Source organism: Scardinius erythrophthalmus (assembly GCF_964197995.2).
Source record: "Scardinius erythrophthalmus genome assembly, chromosome: 22".
NCBI classification, from domain to species: Eukaryota; Metazoa; Chordata; class Actinopteri; order Cypriniformes; family Leuciscidae; genus Scardinius; species Scardinius erythrophthalmus.
In genome coordinates, this window is record NC_138242.1 from 7,125,964 (window position 1) to 7,145,113 (window position 19,150).

The 19,150-nt window shown below is 35.8% G+C and overlaps 1 pseudogene across 1 annotated transcript; it reads left to right on the top strand.

Annotated features, from left to right (window-relative positions):
* The first annotated feature begins 3,245 nt into the window (after positions 1–3,245).
* On the top strand, positions 3,246–18,770 carry LOC308682417 (NXPE family member 3-like; annotated as a pseudogene). Its single transcript has 8 exons — positions 3,246–3,314; positions 11,784–12,155; positions 12,339–12,754; positions 12,842–12,912; positions 14,944–15,147; positions 15,674–16,014; positions 16,977–17,842; positions 17,916–18,770. The product of its transcript is annotated as an NXPE family member 3-like (transcript).
* The last annotated feature ends 380 nt before the right edge of the window (positions 18,771–19,150 follow it).

The following is a 19,150-nucleotide window of genomic DNA, read 5'->3' on the forward strand; positions in this document are numbered from 1 at the left end:
GGCCTGCACAAATCTGACAAGTTGATGCCATCGGATGCTCAAAGAAAAAGGTTGCTAGTCCTCCTGGTGCAGCTTCCACAATGACAGCATGAAGAAAGAGATTCTGACGCAATTGTCGCCCCCACGCATTTTATACTGCCCGCGAGCCTGTCAGTATTTGCATACTTCACAACAATTGACCGGCTGTTTCAAGCTGGTGTTAGCCCATAAGATTTCAACAAAAGTGGAGAAGGGAGCAAATGAACAAGTGTCTGTGGGTTTTACTTGATGTTTACCTAGATGTTTTAATCAGACATTGGTATAATTCAAATTAATAATGGTAGTTAATTGTCTCTTATTGGCCTGTTTAGCTGAGCCATTCATAGAACAAATAAAACAAACCCTGACAATTGATAAAATAACATATAGACACTTGATAATCTTATTAGATAATTAGATAGTTGCATTTGAAAGATAATAATTTCAATAAAAATTTGCAATAGATTTGTAAAAGGTGTTTTTATGCATGTTTGGCCCAGGTTTTTGTTGCATTTACACTGTTCTGACCACTAGGGGTCACCATGGAGACGGGTGTCTAATTATTTGGCAGATAATAAGACACAGGCAAACAAGGAAATCCAGGGAGACAGGCAGAAAATCAAAATCATAGCATGGAAACCAGAAATTAGAACTAAGAATTGCAGTGTAACTTTTATAGGCTAGCATAAAGGTGTTAATCACACACAGGTGGAATTAATCCGACCATAATGAGTCCAGGCAATGGGTAATGGAAAATGTAGTTCATCATCAGATAACAAAGGAGACAGGGGATCATATATATATATATATATATATATATATATATATATATATATATATATATATATATATATATATATATACATACATATATATACATACATACATATATATATATATATACACACACACACATTCTGGTCAACAGAGATTTGTAGAATGTGAAACCTCATTCTTACTATCAAACTTTTAATTTGCAATGAATTCATTTCTTCAGTTTAATACATTTTTTTATGATTTAATCCAACTTATCCGTGTCATATCTTTATCATACCTTCTGATGAAGAACACAATGGACAAACTCTGATGATTAAATCAAATGTTACATTATGCTCATTATTACATTATGCTCATTACATATTACAATGATATTGCATTTTGGAACAATGATTATGTGGAAAGAAAATATGTACTACTGTAATGTAAGCATGAGATCAGGTTTTGAAAGAATGACTAGCTGTAAGTAGTAATTGGGTGTAAAAAGGGACCAAGATAGCAAGCAATCATTAGCCACGTTTCCATTATAGATTTGCGCAATTTTTGATAAAAAATAAAAAAAAGATTGCGAAATGACGCAGTTTCCATTAACCGATGTTATGCAAATAAAACATTCAAAAGTCATTCCAAAAATCATAGCCACCTCACTAGCCATTATTTATAATCGAAGGAGACTCACTAGTTGTTTTATCCAAGCAGTAATGGCAAGGAAAGCTCCTTATACTTATACTTAGTATGTGTAGCGGCACATGCAAGGCTTTTCTCCCTCCTATCTGCTTCAAGGTCTTCATAAATTGTGGCATTTCTTTGTTGTTTAGAATTCACTATTCCTGCCATAATACTTTTGTCTTTTATGAGTTTAATAAGGAACATGTTCTCGTCTTCTGTCCAAACATACCACACCATCTTTAAAGAATGATCGACTTTTACGTACGCCAGGTGACCTGTAAATGTGAAAAAAACTGTTTCCATTGCAGTTTTGCGAAATATTCCTTTTTTTTGAATTGCCTGAAAAACCACCTCAGGCGAGCAAAAAAACTTTTTTGCAATATATGGGAGTTTTTGTGAAATTTATGTGTTTCCATGGGCATATTTTTAATTGTAATGCCAGTGAATCAACATTACACTTGATTGATTCTACATCACTGCTGTTAAATCAACATCGGAATGACCAAAAATAATCAATGGTGATGTTGTTGAATCAGCGTTACACTATGATTGATTCTACATCACTGCTGTTGAATCAATATTGAAATTAACAAATATAATCATTGGTTATATAATTTTATCAATGTTACAATGTGATGTTGATTCTAAATCTTTTGTTTAAACACTGAAGATGCAACTGAAATGCAATGTCAACATAATACAATGTTGCCTTCTGATGTACCAAGTTAATTATTAATATTTCAGCTATAGCTACCTCAGTGGTAAGTCAACAAATTCCTGACCATTTCTTTTTGAGGGAAAACCTTTTAAAATATACATGATACCTTTCCAGCAGTTGAGTCAATTTATTTTATTTGACAGTTTAACACAGTCAAGAGACAAATATATATATATATATATATACATATACATTTAAAAAAAAAACATTACAACCTTTACAAATAAATTACTTTCAGAAGTCTGATGTCATTATAAGCAGTACACTGGTTCAAGTTTTTAAAAGCTGGCTTGGAATAGACTAACACCTCTTTTCCTTTGGGTTCCCTGAAATCTGAAATCTGAAAAAGCAAGCATAATGTTACTGTAGAGCAAGTCAATTCAGTTGTCATACATAGTCACATTCAAGAATCTTAATATGCTAATTACATTCTGACGCTTCTGTTCCGCCATATAATGGGAAAACTGTGCATGTATCTGCATACATGTTATAAGCCCTGTTAGCACAGTTATTAGCAGCAATATGTTGGCTATGTCCACCATTTTACAGACTCGCCTCATGTAAACAAAGGAGATAGTGGCGCACAATCTGACGTCACAAGCCAAAATCTCCGCTTTCACCGGTTACATGACAACACTGCAACCAGAGTTTCTGAAAATCTTCACTCTTGCTGGAGTTTTCAAAAAGGTTCAGTTTCTCTGAACTGATACTGCGTTTGCGTGTGGACGAACGGCTAAACCGCATAGAAAAAGCTGTGGTTTTGAAAATATCGTGTTTGTGTGGACAGGGCCTGAAATCTATTAACACTTTACTATCAAATGGAAACAATAGCCTATAGCAAGGTGTCCAATCTTTCCAGTTGAGTTTATCTCTAGCCCTAATTAAACACACCTGAAGCAGCTAATCAAGGTCATTAGGGTCAATGAAAACTTCACGCAGTAGTGTTGGAGCAACCTCTTAAAAACAGAGGTTAGCTGAATACATTAATAAATAACAATTGACATTGAACACGATTTAGATAAAATAAAAACCAAGTTCCAGTGAAATATCTTCGCAATCCCCGATGTCTTCACGTCCTTCATTATGTGTGCATTCTGAGAGGCAGTTGCTCTCTGCAGATGATGAAGTTATGGTATGTGACAGCATCTGAAATAAACAATTGAGTTTAGAGTTACATTGTGTCTCTTCCATTTGTTCATGACAGCCAGAATTAGCAAAAATGGACAGAATGAGCCCTTCGCCATGTTAAAAGGAAAAAGTTATATAAAGTCATGGTATAGCTTTAATGTTGTTGTTGTTTTGTTTTGTTTTTGACTGGGTATGTTTAGGCATAAAGTCATAATTTAAAAAAAAAATCTAACAATATGGATCATAAATTCCATATCTCTGTTACATTGTGGAGAACAGAAGATGAGTATCCTTTAACTGAACAGAGCTGCTCACACTTGCATGTATGATAAATACATGATTGTTAGGAAATGATTGTTACAATTTTTAAGAGTTATTTTTTTAGACATTTTAAGAAAGAAATAATTTACCTGTTGAGAGTATGTTGACAGTCTGTGTTTAGCTCCAGAAAATCTGTAATGAGGAGGCTTTAACATTTACAGATTTGAAAAACAAAAAGGCGGGAATAAAGAACCCTAAACTCTAACACAAAGAACCATTTCAGCATAAAAAGGTTTCTTCAGGACGATACGGTACTAAATAGAACTGTTACTGCGTGTAAAGAACCTTTAAAGAACCATCTTTTTTAGAGTGTAGGCTATGACATTCTTGCTCACATTCATGACTTGTACTTCAAGAAATCTGATAAATGTTGTTAGACCTTTAATCAGGAAATTCCTAATAAATAATACGAATGCAAGACGCATACATTTTTTTCCAAGGATAGTTTATTCAAACACTTAAATTAATTTCTCATTAGATTCAGTAACAATAAATCAAATGCAAATAACAAGAAAGCAAAACAAAGGAACAGAAAAATAATAAGATAGATGCACCACTGAAACCCAGAGAAGTCATGTATGTCAGGTACAAACAAGACTTCTATAGTATGCTCCTGTGTTTTCCCTCTAATGAGGAAGCATCAATTAAACTACTGAGAAGTGCAGATGAAGAATCGAAATGGGCATTTTCCAATCGTTGCACATTTTCAAACTACAATCTGTGTTTTTCAACCATTTTTCAACAGACTTGCTAAAATCATGAAGGCCCAAACCAAGCCCCCAGTGGATTAGAGCAAGTCAGGTAAAGCAACTGAAAATGCCCATCATGATTTGAGATGGCCCACTAATTAAGAAAGACCCACAAGTGTTCTGCAGAGATGCATACCTGCATGATCTTTTGGTCAACAACTACAAATCACTATTCAATGTCACTGTCTCCACCCTTGTGGCTGTTGACTTTTATCAAAATTGCAATGCTGATCCAACATTATTTAAACATTGAAATGTCAATCTCAACCAAAATTATGGTTTTGATCAAAACTCAACAATGTATTAATGTCACCATGCTAACTAAAGAAATGCCGAATACATTCCGTTTAAGGAAGGGGATATCAGAAATATATTCTACTAGCATGGAAATTTTTTTAATAAATAATTTAAATAATTGAAGCAATCTCAAAGAAAGCTCAGAAAATCTTTCAAGTATTTGATGCCCCTAACCTTACAAACTTTGGGCCCATTATGCACATACTACATCCCAACAACTATACTCAAAATTATAGAAATATATTAGTAGCACAACACTGCTCTACAAAGGCCAAACACAGTAACTACACCAACATTGGAACTGAGAAAAATGTTTTCAAAGTTGCTTGATTGTAGTAGACCTATCAATTGTTTTGATAGCCAAACCTTTCTGCCACAAAGCAAATCATAAACTTAGATATCTGATTCCACAAGGGCCCTTTGCTATCTGTAAAAATGAACTTAAGGAGACTTCATCTTTTCAAAATACCTAAGACACAATACAGGGAAAGCTACTCACAAATTTGTGACACAGACACACACACACACCAGGGTATCCAGCTCAACAGAAAAGACCAACCTACCTCACTGACGAAAGGCAATATCTTGGTTGGCCGCAACTGAGGAAACTGCTTTGCAGTGTTGGGGGTAACGCATTAGAATTAACATGCATTACATAATCAGATTTGTTTTCTTTTTGATGTAACACGTAAAGTAACATTACTTTTAAAACATAAATATTTACATATAAATATTTGAGTTACTTTTTTTTTAAAGTAACACATCACTTTTCAGTTTAATTATTTTGCTTAAACATTTTTTTTTAATACTGAATTAACAAGTTTTTTTTTAATTGTTTTCAACTTTCAATAAGAAGAGTTGTACAGTAGGTATAACCTGTAACGTCAAGGGATCTTTTGGATGGCATCCCAGACAGCATGGTAACATTGATTCAATATTGAGTTTTGATCCAAACCATAATTTTGGTTGACATCAAAATTTCAATGTTTAAAGTGTGTTGGATCAGCATTGAAATGTTGATGAAAGGGAACAGCACACATGGGTGAAAACAGTGACATTGAACTAACAGTGAGTCTCAGGCCCCGTTTACACGATGGGAAAACGCAGATATTTCCCTGCGTTTTGGCCTGTCATTTACACGAAAACGCCGTTTTTATCCCAGAAAACGATTATTTCTAAAAACTCCGGCCAAAGTGGAGATTTCTGAAAACGCCGGTTATGTGTTGCCGTGTCAACTGGGAGAAACGGGGTTTTAGGTTCTCAAACGTCACATTATGCGCCAGAAAATGCTTACGTCATGTGAGCGCCCTATGTTTAGAGTTTGTTTGGATACTATTTGATAATGGATGCTGTTAAAATGGTACTCATTTTTACTTTTGTGCAAACGCTTTTGGCCTGTTTGCATTTGCTTCGCTGTCTGTCCACACGAACGAACTTCGCGCCATGTCTGTTGTTTTGAAAGGAACAGGAAGTCGCTCGTGCTATTCGTTGTTGTCGATTTTGAGGATTCTGATTGGCTTGCATGGCTTTATCCTTCTCCCTACACTGCCGCCCATTGTATTTATGCGGGTTGATGTAAACGACAACTTTTTTTGAAAACGATGTTGTGTGCACAATGTTATTTTTGAAAACGGAGGGGGAGAAATATTCGTTTCTCTAAATACCCGGCTATGTGTAAATGTGGCCTCAGTTTATGAGCACAAGATCTTGCAGGCATGTATCTGTGCAAAACACTACTGGGCGTTTCAGTTCATTATGAGCACTTTCAATGGTGTTACCTCATTTGTTCTAATACACTGGGGGTTTAGTTTAGGGGTGGGCCCTCATGATTTTAGCAAGTCTTTTAAAAAACCAATTGTAGTTTGCACTAAAAGTTGGCACTAATTGGTATACGCCCATTTTGGTTTTGCATGTGGGCTTCTCAGTAGTTAATTGATGCTTCCTTATTAGAGAGAAAACACAAGGTGCATCCTATACGGAAGTCTTGTGTGTTTGACATGCATGAACTCTCCGAGTTTCAAACAATGGTGCATATAATGTATTTCTGTTTTTAGCATGCATTTTATTTATTGTTACTAAATCTACTAACATACATTAATTTTCCAAGTAAGTAAAGTGTTGAAATAAATCGCACAGATAGCATGGGAACATTAATACAATGTTGAGTTTTGATCCAAACCATAATTTTGATTGAGATTGACATTTCAGTGTTTAAAGTGTGTTGGATCAGCATTGAAATTTTGATGAAAGCCAACAGCACACATGGGTGGAGACAGTGACATTGAACTAACAGTGATTTGTAGTTGATGAGCACAAGATCATACAGGCAGGTATCTCTGCAGAATACTAGTGGGTGTTTGTCTATCAGTGGGGCGTTTTCAAACCGCTTTAACTGATTTGCTCTAATTCAGTTGGGGCTTGGTTTAGGGGTGGGGTGGTTTAGCAAGTCTGTTGAAAAATGGTTGAAAAACATTTATTGTAGTTTGAAATTGGCCACTGATTGGTAAACGCCCATTTTGGTTTTGCATGTGCACTTCTCAGTAGTGTAATGCTTCCTCATTAGAGAGAAAACATAGGTGCATCCTATACAGAAGTCTGGTTTGTTGAAGCACCTGACATACTTACATGACTTCTCTAGCACAGTTTCAAACAATGGTGCATCTACATACTTAAAAAATGCACATTACTTTAGTAAAGTTTATTACGAATTTCCTGAATAAAGTTCTAACATCATTTAACACATTTCTTGAAGTGCAGAAGACATGAACATGAGCAAGAAAGTTACACTGCAAACATAGCCCATGTCTTGCATCCATCAGTGCTTGCATGCAGAGCACATTGCTCCTTTAGTAGGAATGAAGGCCGACGAAGATGGACAATAAATAAATCGAAAGCACCCCCTCCTGATAATGCTGACATTGATTATACACCGAGTTGTTGTCGACAGCATAATCACCTGACCTGGGACTTGATGATATCCTGTGCCTTATCACTGCTTAATCAGGTAATCATTCATATTCCTGAATCTGTATTAAATTTGCGAAATTTCCACTGAAACACAATAACAAAAAACATCTTGTGCTTATTAAGAAAGTGACTGACATGGCTATTTTATTTTGTGATATTTGAAGAGATTAAGTTCTACATAAGGTGAATCTGCAGCTTCAAAGTGATAGTTCATCCCGAAATGAAAATTCTGTCATTATTTACTCATCCTCAAGTTGAATTTCTGTATTAATTTCTTTCTTCTGCTGCACACAAAAGAAGAGAGTGAAGAATGTTGGTAACCAGACAGTTGAGGGTAGCCATTGACTTCCATGGTATTTATTTTCTACTATGGAAATCAATGGCCATCGTCAACTTTCTGGTTACCAACATTCTTTAAAATATCTTTTGTGTTCAACAGAAGAAAGAAACTCATACAGGTTTGGAACAACTTGAGGGTGAGTAAATGATGACAGAATTTTCATTTTGGGCTGAACCATCCCTTTAAAGAAATTTTCATTGTAAAAAACAAAGTTCTTTTATTCTACAAGATAAACGTGTTACTTGAATGCTATGTAGTTTCACAGAAATTGAACTGAGATATAGTTAATGGCTATAGCCCGTAGGTGTTTGTTCCTCTTCATGAAGTCATGAGTTTAGCTCCAACACCTTCCTGGAAGTTTCCATTGATCCCAATGACCTTGATTAGCTTGATTAGCTGCTTCAGGTGTGTTTAATTAGGGCTGGAGATAAAATCGGACACCCTTGCCGTAGTGATTTTTTTTTTTATATTGAAGCATTAATAGATTTAAAAGAAATAAATGAAATAATCAGAATTTAACGATACTTTAATCATAGTTAGAATATTTTGTGTTCAGCAACTTTTTTTAAAAAGCGAATCGTATTGTGTTTAGTATATTAACATTCTTGAATGTGGCAACTAAATTGACTTGTTCTCGAGTAACATCATGCTTTCTTTTTCAGATTTCAGAGAACCCAGAGGAAAAGAGGCAGTAGTCTGATGTATGACAGATTTTTAAAAACCTGAACCGTTGGACCACCTGTAGTTATGACATCAGACTTCTGAAGCCAATTTTATTTTTAAAGGTTGAAATGCTTTTGTCCTATTTCTCCCCCTTTCTTTTTTAAAGAGTGTTTTTTTATATATATTTTTGTCATTGATTGATTGAATAAAATAAATTAACTCAACTGCTGGAAATGTGTCATTTATATATTAAAAGGTTTTGTGCCAAATTTTTGGTCAGGAATTTTTTGACGCATCATTGAAGTGTAGTTGAAATATTAATGTTGTTTCAACATTAAAGGTACCGTATGTAGGATTGTGGCCAAAACTGGTACTGCAATCACTTTTAAAATACTGTAGAGCCGTGAATCCCCTCCCCCTCCCCCCTGACTCGAGGTTGCCAGATAAGCTGCAGGATTCAGCAGAAACGTAGGCTGCTTCAATGAGCTTCCAATGGCAAGTGACGACGAGACGTACACAGTAAGTTTTTTTTTTCTGTTAATTGTGTTTATGCTTTATGAGAGATATTTTGATGAGTAATTACTTATTTAAAAAATGTACTAATTGTTGAGGTGCTGGGGCCATAATAGCTGAAGAGATAAGTGTTTTTGATTTGATATTTAATTTGATTTGATTTCTTTATTTTGAACATATAAATACAATTACAATTAAAAAAAATCTGAGGAAAAAAAAAAGGATAATAGTAAAACAAAACAAAAAACATATAGACTTAAACAACAAAATAATACTTCCTTATTTTTCAATACGAAAAAAAAAAAACTCGATTTACAAGTGCTAAAGTTTTTGTCATAAGTAGGCTAAAAACAGAATAAACATTTGCCACAGAAATTATAACACGGGACAAATTCAATATCACCAATGGCTATCACAGGGTTGTTTTCAGTCCCATCAGAAAATATTGTTAGAGTAACTAAATTACATTAGCAATGATCATACAGGTCAACTTGCAGCATGTGTAACTTAGTCCACGATATACTGTACGAGAAGAACGAATGACGAATAATTTTTTCTGAGGTAAAGTTAGGCTTCTGTCTCAATTACGTTTCAAATTGCCATAATGGGCGTGCTAATGTTTTCATCAGCATCTCAGCATAATGACAGAGAAACGGGCTCCTATAATGCATTGCAAATGCATACGTCCATGTGAACTAACGTTACGTTGCTTGAACATGCATAACTTTGTTCAACTGTCATGAATATATGAAATGTCCATTGACATCCAGTACAAGTTAGCCAAGCATAGATGAATCTTACCTGTCTAGGAAAAAATTAGCAACGTTGACGTCTGTGTTCAAATTCTTCTCCGTTTTCAGCCGTCTCCATCTTTCAAAAGCATCTCCTATACAAATTCTGGTTTTATTTCGGACTTTGTCACAACGAATTTCTGAATTATAACGAGGTCTTTTTGATTTAGTAACATTAGACATTTTTATCCGACTAGAGTTCGGGTAGGTTAGGTTAGACTAGAGCAAAGCTGGCAACCCGGATCCCGAAACACTACTGACTTCGTGATTGGTCGATAGGTGGAGGGCGGCGCTCAGGCCAAAACACAAGATGACAACATCAACATCAGTTGAGGGCTGCAAGTCCACTTTTTAAATGACAATATCCTGGCCGGACTACTGTTCTCAGTGATATAAGTATTTGAAATGAACATGATTTCTTAATGTCTAGTGACACATCAGGGCAATTTTAAGATTAATTGAAATAGATTTCTTACATACAGCTCCTTTAACTTAGTACATCAGATGGCAACATTGGTTGACATTCCTTTTCAGTTGTATTTTCAGTGTTTCAACAAAATGTATTTAGAATCAACATCACATTGTAACATTGATCAAACCATATTACCAAAGATTATTTCTCTTAATTTCAGTGTTGATTCAACAGCAGTGATGTAGATTCAACATCATAGTGTAACATTGATTCAACAATATTACCATTGATTTATTTAAGTTAATTTCAGTGTTGATTCAACAGCAGTGATGTAGATTCAACAATATTACCATCGATTTATTTTAGTTCATTTCAGAGTTGATTCAACAGCAGTGATGTAGATTCAACATCATAGTGTAACGTTGATTCAACAATATTACCATCGATTTATTTAAGTTAATTTCAGTGTTGATTCAACAGCAGTGATGTAGATTCAACATCTTAGTGTAACATTGATTCAACAATATTACCATTGATTTATTTAAGTTAATTTCAGTGTTGATTCAACAGCAGTGATGTAGATTCAACATCTTAGTGTAACGTTGATTCAATATTACCATTGATTATTTGTGTTAATTTCAGTATTGATTCAGCATTGGTGATGTAGAATCAATCATAGTGTAATGTTGATTCAACATTAACTGAGGGTGCAAAAGTGATGTTGATAAAAAATCACTTTGTAATGTTGAATCAATACTATTACCGTTGATTTTTGGTTGAAATCTCAACATTGCTTCAGCATTAACTGAGGGTGCAAAAGTGACATTGAAACAACATCACTTTGTAATGTTGAAGCAATATTAACACCATTGAATTGTGATTGAAATCTGAACATTATTTCAATATTAACCGAGGGTGCAAAAGTGACATTGAAACAACGTCACTTTGTAATGTTGAAGTAATATTAACACTATTGATTTGTGGTTGAAATCTGAACATTATTTCAATATTAACTGAGGGTGCAAGAGTGATGGTAAAACAACATCACTTTCTAACGTTATTTCAATGTAATCAGTGTTGACGCATCAACACTGACTCAACATTGTTTCAATGGTTACATGCTATCTGGGATAGCTCTAGGGGTCAAAATAAAATAATACTCTAAATGTGTTTTTAAAAGAAAATGAAGGTGTAAGTTATATAGGCTGTTGTTGAGTGCAATATGGTGTTAAACACTTGCAAAAAAAGAGATCGAGCCTCAGCCAAGTGAGGAAAAGTAACATTACTTTCCATAAAAGTAACTACATAAGTAACATAATTAATATTGTAATATTGCTTAAAGTTAACTTTCCCCAACACTGTTGTTTTGTGATACAATGCTAACATTTAAATATAATTTGATTTCTTGGTCATCTTTCAGACTTTATGGAGATTCCTGGAGAGTGGTCATCAGATACGACAATTCCAGCCCCCCATTCCTATACGTGCTAAAGGAAAACAGATACAAACAAATTCCTCATCTACAATATCCGCTCATGACATGGGAATCAGTGAAGAGGAGTGGGACCGGCTACAGAAGGCTCTGGTCTGGCCCGGTCCAGATCAAGAAATCACTCAGCTGGATCAGAGCACAAGCCCAGTCCACTCAACATTCTCTATTGTGGGACTCAATGAGAGTTACAAAGTGTGAGAAAAGATCTCTGTTACCATCACAGCCAGAGACCACAACAAGAACCTGAAAAGATATGGAGGAGATTTTTTCCAAGCAAAGCTATTCAATTCAAAGCTAAAGGTGTGTTTGTTTTATATTATTTTATAATATTTTTTTTTTATATAAAAATTAAGACACTGAGTTTGATTAGCTGAGTTTCATTTGCCTTGATTTAATATATTATAGTTTTATATGCTTTAAATTTGGATTTACCTTCAGACATTCTGCATTACATGCACTGAACCTTCTCTATTCTTCTTGAAGGCGAGTGTGTACGGGGAGGTTGTGGATCACTGTAATGGGACTTACTCTGTTGCTCTTCTTCTGCCCTGGGAAGGTCAGGCACAAGTTTATGTACGTCTAGAGCACTCCAGTGAGCTTGTGCAGATTCTTAAAAAATACAGGGCGTCCTCATTCCCACGCAGCCACTATAATGGCTACTTTGAAGGGCCAGGACCCAATAAAACCAGGATCAGTGAAGTAGTACAATGCAATCTTAAGTGGGGTGCAGATGGAAGTTGGAGTAAAGGCGACTGCTGCTGTGAGTATAAGGATATAAAAACAGGGACGGTGTGGCAGTGTGAGAGACCAAAGAAACTTTCTTGTGACAAACTGGTTCATCACTCTTACGGAGGTTTGGAAAACCCATTAAATCCTTTTGAGAAGCACATTTTCACAAAGTAAGTGGGAAAGGATTCAAAATGAATTACAGAGGAATTGTAAAACTAGAAAAACTGCAGAATATATATTTTTTTTTCTCTCCACAGGACATTAACAAATGTTGCTATTACTGGAGACACACAAATCATAAATGTCCTTCCCAACACTACAGGAATTGGTATGTTTATATACTGTATCAGGACTGATATAATCTAAAATCAAATGTAGTTAGTTGCAATAGAATTAAGAATTTGCATAATTGGGTGATTCTTAGACTATGGGCACTTTTATGTACTTTGGTCATATTTTCAAAAATACATACAATTTTGGAGAAAATCCTCTTTCTTTTTCAAACTAACAATAAAACCTCCTTAAAAACTTTTTACTACCTTTCTATTATGATTTCTTCATACTTGTCAACCTCCTTATAGGTGTCAAAATCACTGTTTTCTCCTTGTCGCACACCCAGACTTTTTAACTTCAACAATGAAAATACAGTTTAAAAGTATGACTTATCTGGTAACTATTAATATACTTAAATTAAGCACTAGTAAAACAATTAAAATACATCATAGTATTTAATGTGAGACCACCATCAATATTACTTTTTATACAAAATATAGCTGTCGCACAGTATTGGTGTCATTTCCACCACAACACTGTAATGTCCCTTTAAAAAGTTTGTGTGAAAGATTGTTTAGGTGGTTTCTATGGAAATGTTCAGAGACATCAGAGCACATGTTGGACATGGAGGCCATTTTAAATTTTCATCAAGAACAAATAAGAAAAATCAAGGTAAATATTGCTTGATCAGTTAATTTATCCTACGTCATTTCCAAACATGCTGTACCTTCAAGGGTGTTTTTAAAAAGTTAAAAATTTTAAGTTAAATAAGAGTATTTTACATACATGAAATGCTAAGTATTAATTCAAAGCTAATCAGTGAAGCTATCTTCCATTTTTTCACAAAAAACTACAGAAATGTCATTTCCACCACAGTAATTTCCACCACACTGCCCTCTGTGGTGGAAATGACAGCATGTGGTGGAAACATGCTGTACCTTCAAGGGTGTTTTTAAAAAGTAACATTTTTTAAGTTAAATAAGAGTATTTTGCATGCATGAAATGCTGAGTATTAATTCAAAGCTGATCATTGAAGCTATCTTCCCTTTTTTCACAAAAAACTACAGAAATGTCATTTCCACCACACTGCCCTCTGTGGTGGAAATGACAGCATGTGGTGGAAACATGCTGTACCTTCAAGGGTGTTTTTAAAAAGTAATTTTTTAAGTTAAATAAGAGTATTTTGCATGCATGAAATGCTGAGTATTAATTCAAAGCTATCAGTGAAGCTATCTTCCATTTTTTCACAAAAAACTACAGATATGTCATTTCCACCACACTGCCCTCTGTGGTGGAAATGACAGCATGTGGTGGAAATGACATTTATGATTACAAAGTACAATTGATATGGATTGCAAGAGTAGATTGACGTTGTGAATTGAGTTTACTGAGTGTGATGAGTTTAAGAGTTTTCAAAATATATTTTTCAAATAAATATTTCTCTAAATATTACTATTTCTCTACATTCACGTTAATTCATTGTCATTTCCACCACCACCCTGTCATTTCCATCACCACACACATTTTTTAAAAACATTTAAAAAGTTCTCATCACACATGAAAATTTATCCACAATTTACGAGAGCATGCTCTACTTAATATAAAAATTCAAGTTATTTATTTTCTAATAAGCTCTTGCCCTAACCAAAATTAAATTTCAGAGTGTGACAGGTGTACAGTTCACCATTTGGTCCTTAGGGCAGTTAATTTATCTCATTGACAAATGTATATTTTTTGTACATTGTGGAAAAACTGATAAAACTAGTTACAAAAATGATCTTAGACAATTCTTGAGTGGCATAAGTTATTCTGTTTTTAAATAACAGCTGTATATAGAGATGTGGTGGAAATGACATTTGTTCATTGCAGGTCGGAAAAATGTAAAATATTAACAATTTCTCTTGTAATCTAAGTTTGTCCTCTTACAGACCTTAAAACTAGACAAATTATTTAAACTTATGAGACTGTGTTACGTGACTTTTGAACAAGTTTTTTTTAATCAACTTCACAAGCCTAAAAGTGCCCCTAGTTGAAGAAACGCCCAATTACGGCACAGTCTCTTCAGGTAAATGTTTCTTTGCTTTAGGCACAATGGAGAGATGCAGATCTGGCATGACGACACCAGTTCCTGCAGGGTTTTATCTGAAAGATGTCTGGAATTCTTTTGTGTGCAACACCCAAAAGTTCAATTCTTCACACATGGGAAATTGTCTTAAAAACAAGATCGTCTACTTGATGGGAGACTCCACCACAAGGCAGTGGTTTGAGTATTTAGAAAGAAAAGTGCCAGGCAAGTTGTTCATATTGTTCTCATGTTATTTAAGATTGATGTCATAAAAGTAATATAACTGAAATATACAGAAGCCCCAAAAGCATTTGGATACTTCATTAACAAATGCATGAATGTCTTGCCATTACACCAAAATATTAAACCAAGTGACAATTGTTTGTAAAGACTTAAATAGGTCACACTTAAAAATTACACTGTATTTTTTTTCCTCATTGCAACATGTAATTGCAAACATTCAAAAAGAATTTTTTGCATCTAATGCAATGACATTCAGACATGCAAATGAGTCAGTGCATCTTGAAGGGATAGTTCACCCCATAATGAAAATTCTGTCATCATTTACTAAACATTCAATATGAGTGAGTAAATGAGGACAGAATAAAACATTTTAAGTGTACTATTCCTTAAGTGCCATATTTCCATATTTCTAGGGGGCTGCTGTATACAATAAAAATTGGCTTTGCAAAGTTGTTTAAGAAATAAATAAAGCAATGAGTCTAATGTAAGTTTTACTTATCTTATTTAGACATAAAAAGAATGGACCTCCACACTCCTCGTACCGGTGGACCCCTGATGGCTGTAGAATTGAAAAATAATATAATTGTTCACTGGAGGCCACACGGTGTTCCTTTGCGATTTACTAAAATGCTCATTACTGACTTGCATTATATCAGCAATGATATTGATGAAATAGCTGGTGGTCCTCATGCAGTTGTTGTCTTCACATTCTTTGCCCACTTGGTTTTTCACCCTTTAACATTTTACGTGCATGAAGTGGACAAAATCCGTCAGTCTGTTGTTGCATTGTTGAGTCGTGCACCAGAGACTACCGTCATCATCAAGTCTGGAAACACTACAGGATTAAAGGTACAATTGCTCATTTTCCAATCTTACTCCATTTTCAGTCATTTTTCTGTCTTGTATTTGTAATGGTACATTTGTCCTGCTGTCTTTATATTTAAAGTCTAGAAACACAAATATGCATGTGCTGAGGTGACACTTCATTATCCAATTCATGCAAAATTCCATCCCTTAAAGGAGTTTCAGTCATATTCTGTCATTACAAACCTGTATGATTGTCTTCCATGGTTTTGCAGAATGAAAGTGGATGGGTACCAGAGTACAAGCAAAGTAGTACATATGACTCAAGCACTGTGAGAGAAACAGACTGAAATGTAACTATTTTTCCCATGAAAAAATGGTCACCATTCACTGGACATTCTGCTATAAGTAACTTTTTTGTTTAATAAAAGAGACTAGTATAGAGCTCAGCATAAAACGTGGGGAAATATATAATGAATTAATAGTTTTTTTTTATTAACTATTCCTTGTTTTCCCCCTATTAGATAGACCTATAAGGTCAAAGTTCAATGTCAGGCCCTGTCCCAAATGGCACACTTCATGTGCACTTTCGGTCTTGTGGACTTACAATGGCTGCCGCGTACGCGTGTCCGTTAAGTCCGTGAGACCGTAGGGTGTCCCATTTGTCATTTTAAGCCTCAGAAGGGTGCTCGCGAGCACCCCCTTTGCAGTCGATTTGCGCCCTCGATGCACACTTTTGCCGAGCCCGCACTGATGCGGGCTCCGTAGCAGACTTTTTCCCGACAGTCAAAGTGGCATTACGTTACGAAAGTGCGGACTCGTAGGAAGACCACGAGTGCTTAGGGTGCCATTTGGGACAGGGCCTCAGTTATAACAGGTGACAGACAAATATTTAAGTAACCTACTCAGCACTGTTTCTGGTAGAAAATGCAAACAATGTAGTTTGTCTAAACCAAGTTAATATTAATGCTAATAGTACTGTGTGTTACTGATCTGTGTTGTTCCAGGATATTTTTCAAAGTGATTGGTACACAATGCAGCTGAATACAGTGATGCAGGAGATGTTCAGAGATATTGATGGAGTAATCTACATCGATGTCTGGCAGTTGACGTCCTGTCACTATCTACGTGAAGATATTCACCCAGGTCCTGTTATCATTGCTAATGAAGTCGACATGTTGCTCTCATATATCTGTCCTGCCTGACACAATAGAATAATATTTACTTCACTTTGATATAATATACCAAGAAATGTATGTACCTACAGTACAAAAATGAGCATCTGTTAATTAAAATTAATTAAATTAAATTCATTATTTATTTATTTTTAACCTCAACCTTTGATTCCAAAAACTGAGGTAACTTTCAGGGTGTGTAAATGGCCATATAGGTATTCCGTGCTTATTTATTTGTATGTTATTATTATAGCAGGAAGGGTTATGACACCTCCTACTTGTCATGGTTTGGCCAATGGCCTGGCATCCGGTGCGTATAAGAGCATGGGTTACCGGTTCCTTAGTGTGCGTCACTATCCGGGCCCGTGACGTCACCCAGGCGCCCTGCTGCTTTTTGCTGGAGTGCAGTGTCAGGTGTTGCTCATAAAAGATCGCTGAAGCTGCTTATTCACTGTCAGTGCTGTTTGCCAGTCTGTGTGCTTTCTGGGGAGTTCAGTATGGACATTTGAGACGGGTACGGGAAGTATTTGTATGTTCAGTTTTGTAAATGAAGTTTTGCTTTGGCTGAGCGGGTAATCTGACTGATCTGTATGCTTAGTGTACGATCTATCGGCGCTTCATGCCAACGAGCTTGTCGGAGATCTTCGGCTCCATCCACCGCATAGTTTGGGGATAGTAATCCCAGGACGGCATGTTTTGTGAGTATACTGCTCGAGTGTGAAGCCAAGGGAGAGGGAATCGCGGTGTAACACCTTTTTGTTTTGTTCTTAGGCACCCGATAAGGACAATAGCGGCGTCATGCATGAGAATTATCTGCCCGTTGCTTCATCGTAAAGTGCCGTTTGCTCTGCTCCTCATCGGCTGCTGTTCTGTTTTATCTGTTTTGACTTTTTTTCTTTTGTGTTCTGTTTTGAATTCTGTCTTGAGTGAACTGTCTTAAGTGAACTGTCTTGAGTGTTCTGTTTCGAGGGAACCGTCTCGAGGGAACCCTCTCAAGTGAACTGACTCGAGTGATCTGTCTCAAGTGAACTGACTTGAGTGAACTGACTCGAGTGAACCGTCTCGAGTGAACTGACCCGAGTGAACCGTCTCGAGTGAACTGACCCGAGTGTTTCGAGTGAACTGTCTCGAGCGAACTGTTCGAGTGCACTGTTTTCTGGAAATTCTGTTCTCCGTGATATGCTTTGAGTTTCTTTTGTTTGCTTTTTCCTGTTTATTTTTAATTGATTTATCTTTTTGAATTTGTATGTTTATTTTGGTTTGATTATTGTATTAGTGACTTATGGTTATATCATTTTGTTCTTTTTGCATATCACTGTTTGTCTTTTTTTCTTTTGTTTGTTGGCAGGGCCTGGGCACCCAGGGGCAGACGAGTGACCATTTAGGTGGTGACGTCCTCACTGTGTCGTGGTCTTCTCTGACATGAGTCGTTGAGTGTGTATTAGTGTGTGTGCACTGTGAATAGAGTAATTTTCATAAGGGTGATATCTTGAGACTGCCTCTGCGGGTAAGCCCAGGTTCCTCAGCTGCCAACGATAGAATTAAGCAAATAGATGAGAGTGGTTGCTGGTCAATGCCTTTTATAATCATTGTCTTTTAATAATTAATAAAATCTTTTTCATTACCTATGTCTCTGATTCCAACAGTGATTAGAACCTGTGTGTGCCTGTGTTTAGAGGTTGTGTTAAATTCTTGGGGTGAAATTCCTCAGGTGGCGTAGTCGGAAATTATATCAATTTGAGCCAACCTGCGCCCGCTCTGCTACATTATAATAGTATATATTGTGTTAGATGTTGTGTGCTGGGGCATTCCAGAAAGCAGGTTATATGACATGCCTGGGTATGTTTAAAGGCCCACTGAAGTGCCTTGAAACTCTCAGCTTTGTATGATGCGCAACGTAATTTCCACTGAAACAGGAAGCTAAGGCGGGACATATTGAAAGGGTTCTCCCCCTTGAGAATAAATTCTAGCCATTTCATTCTGAAAATGGAATAAAACTTGAGCGT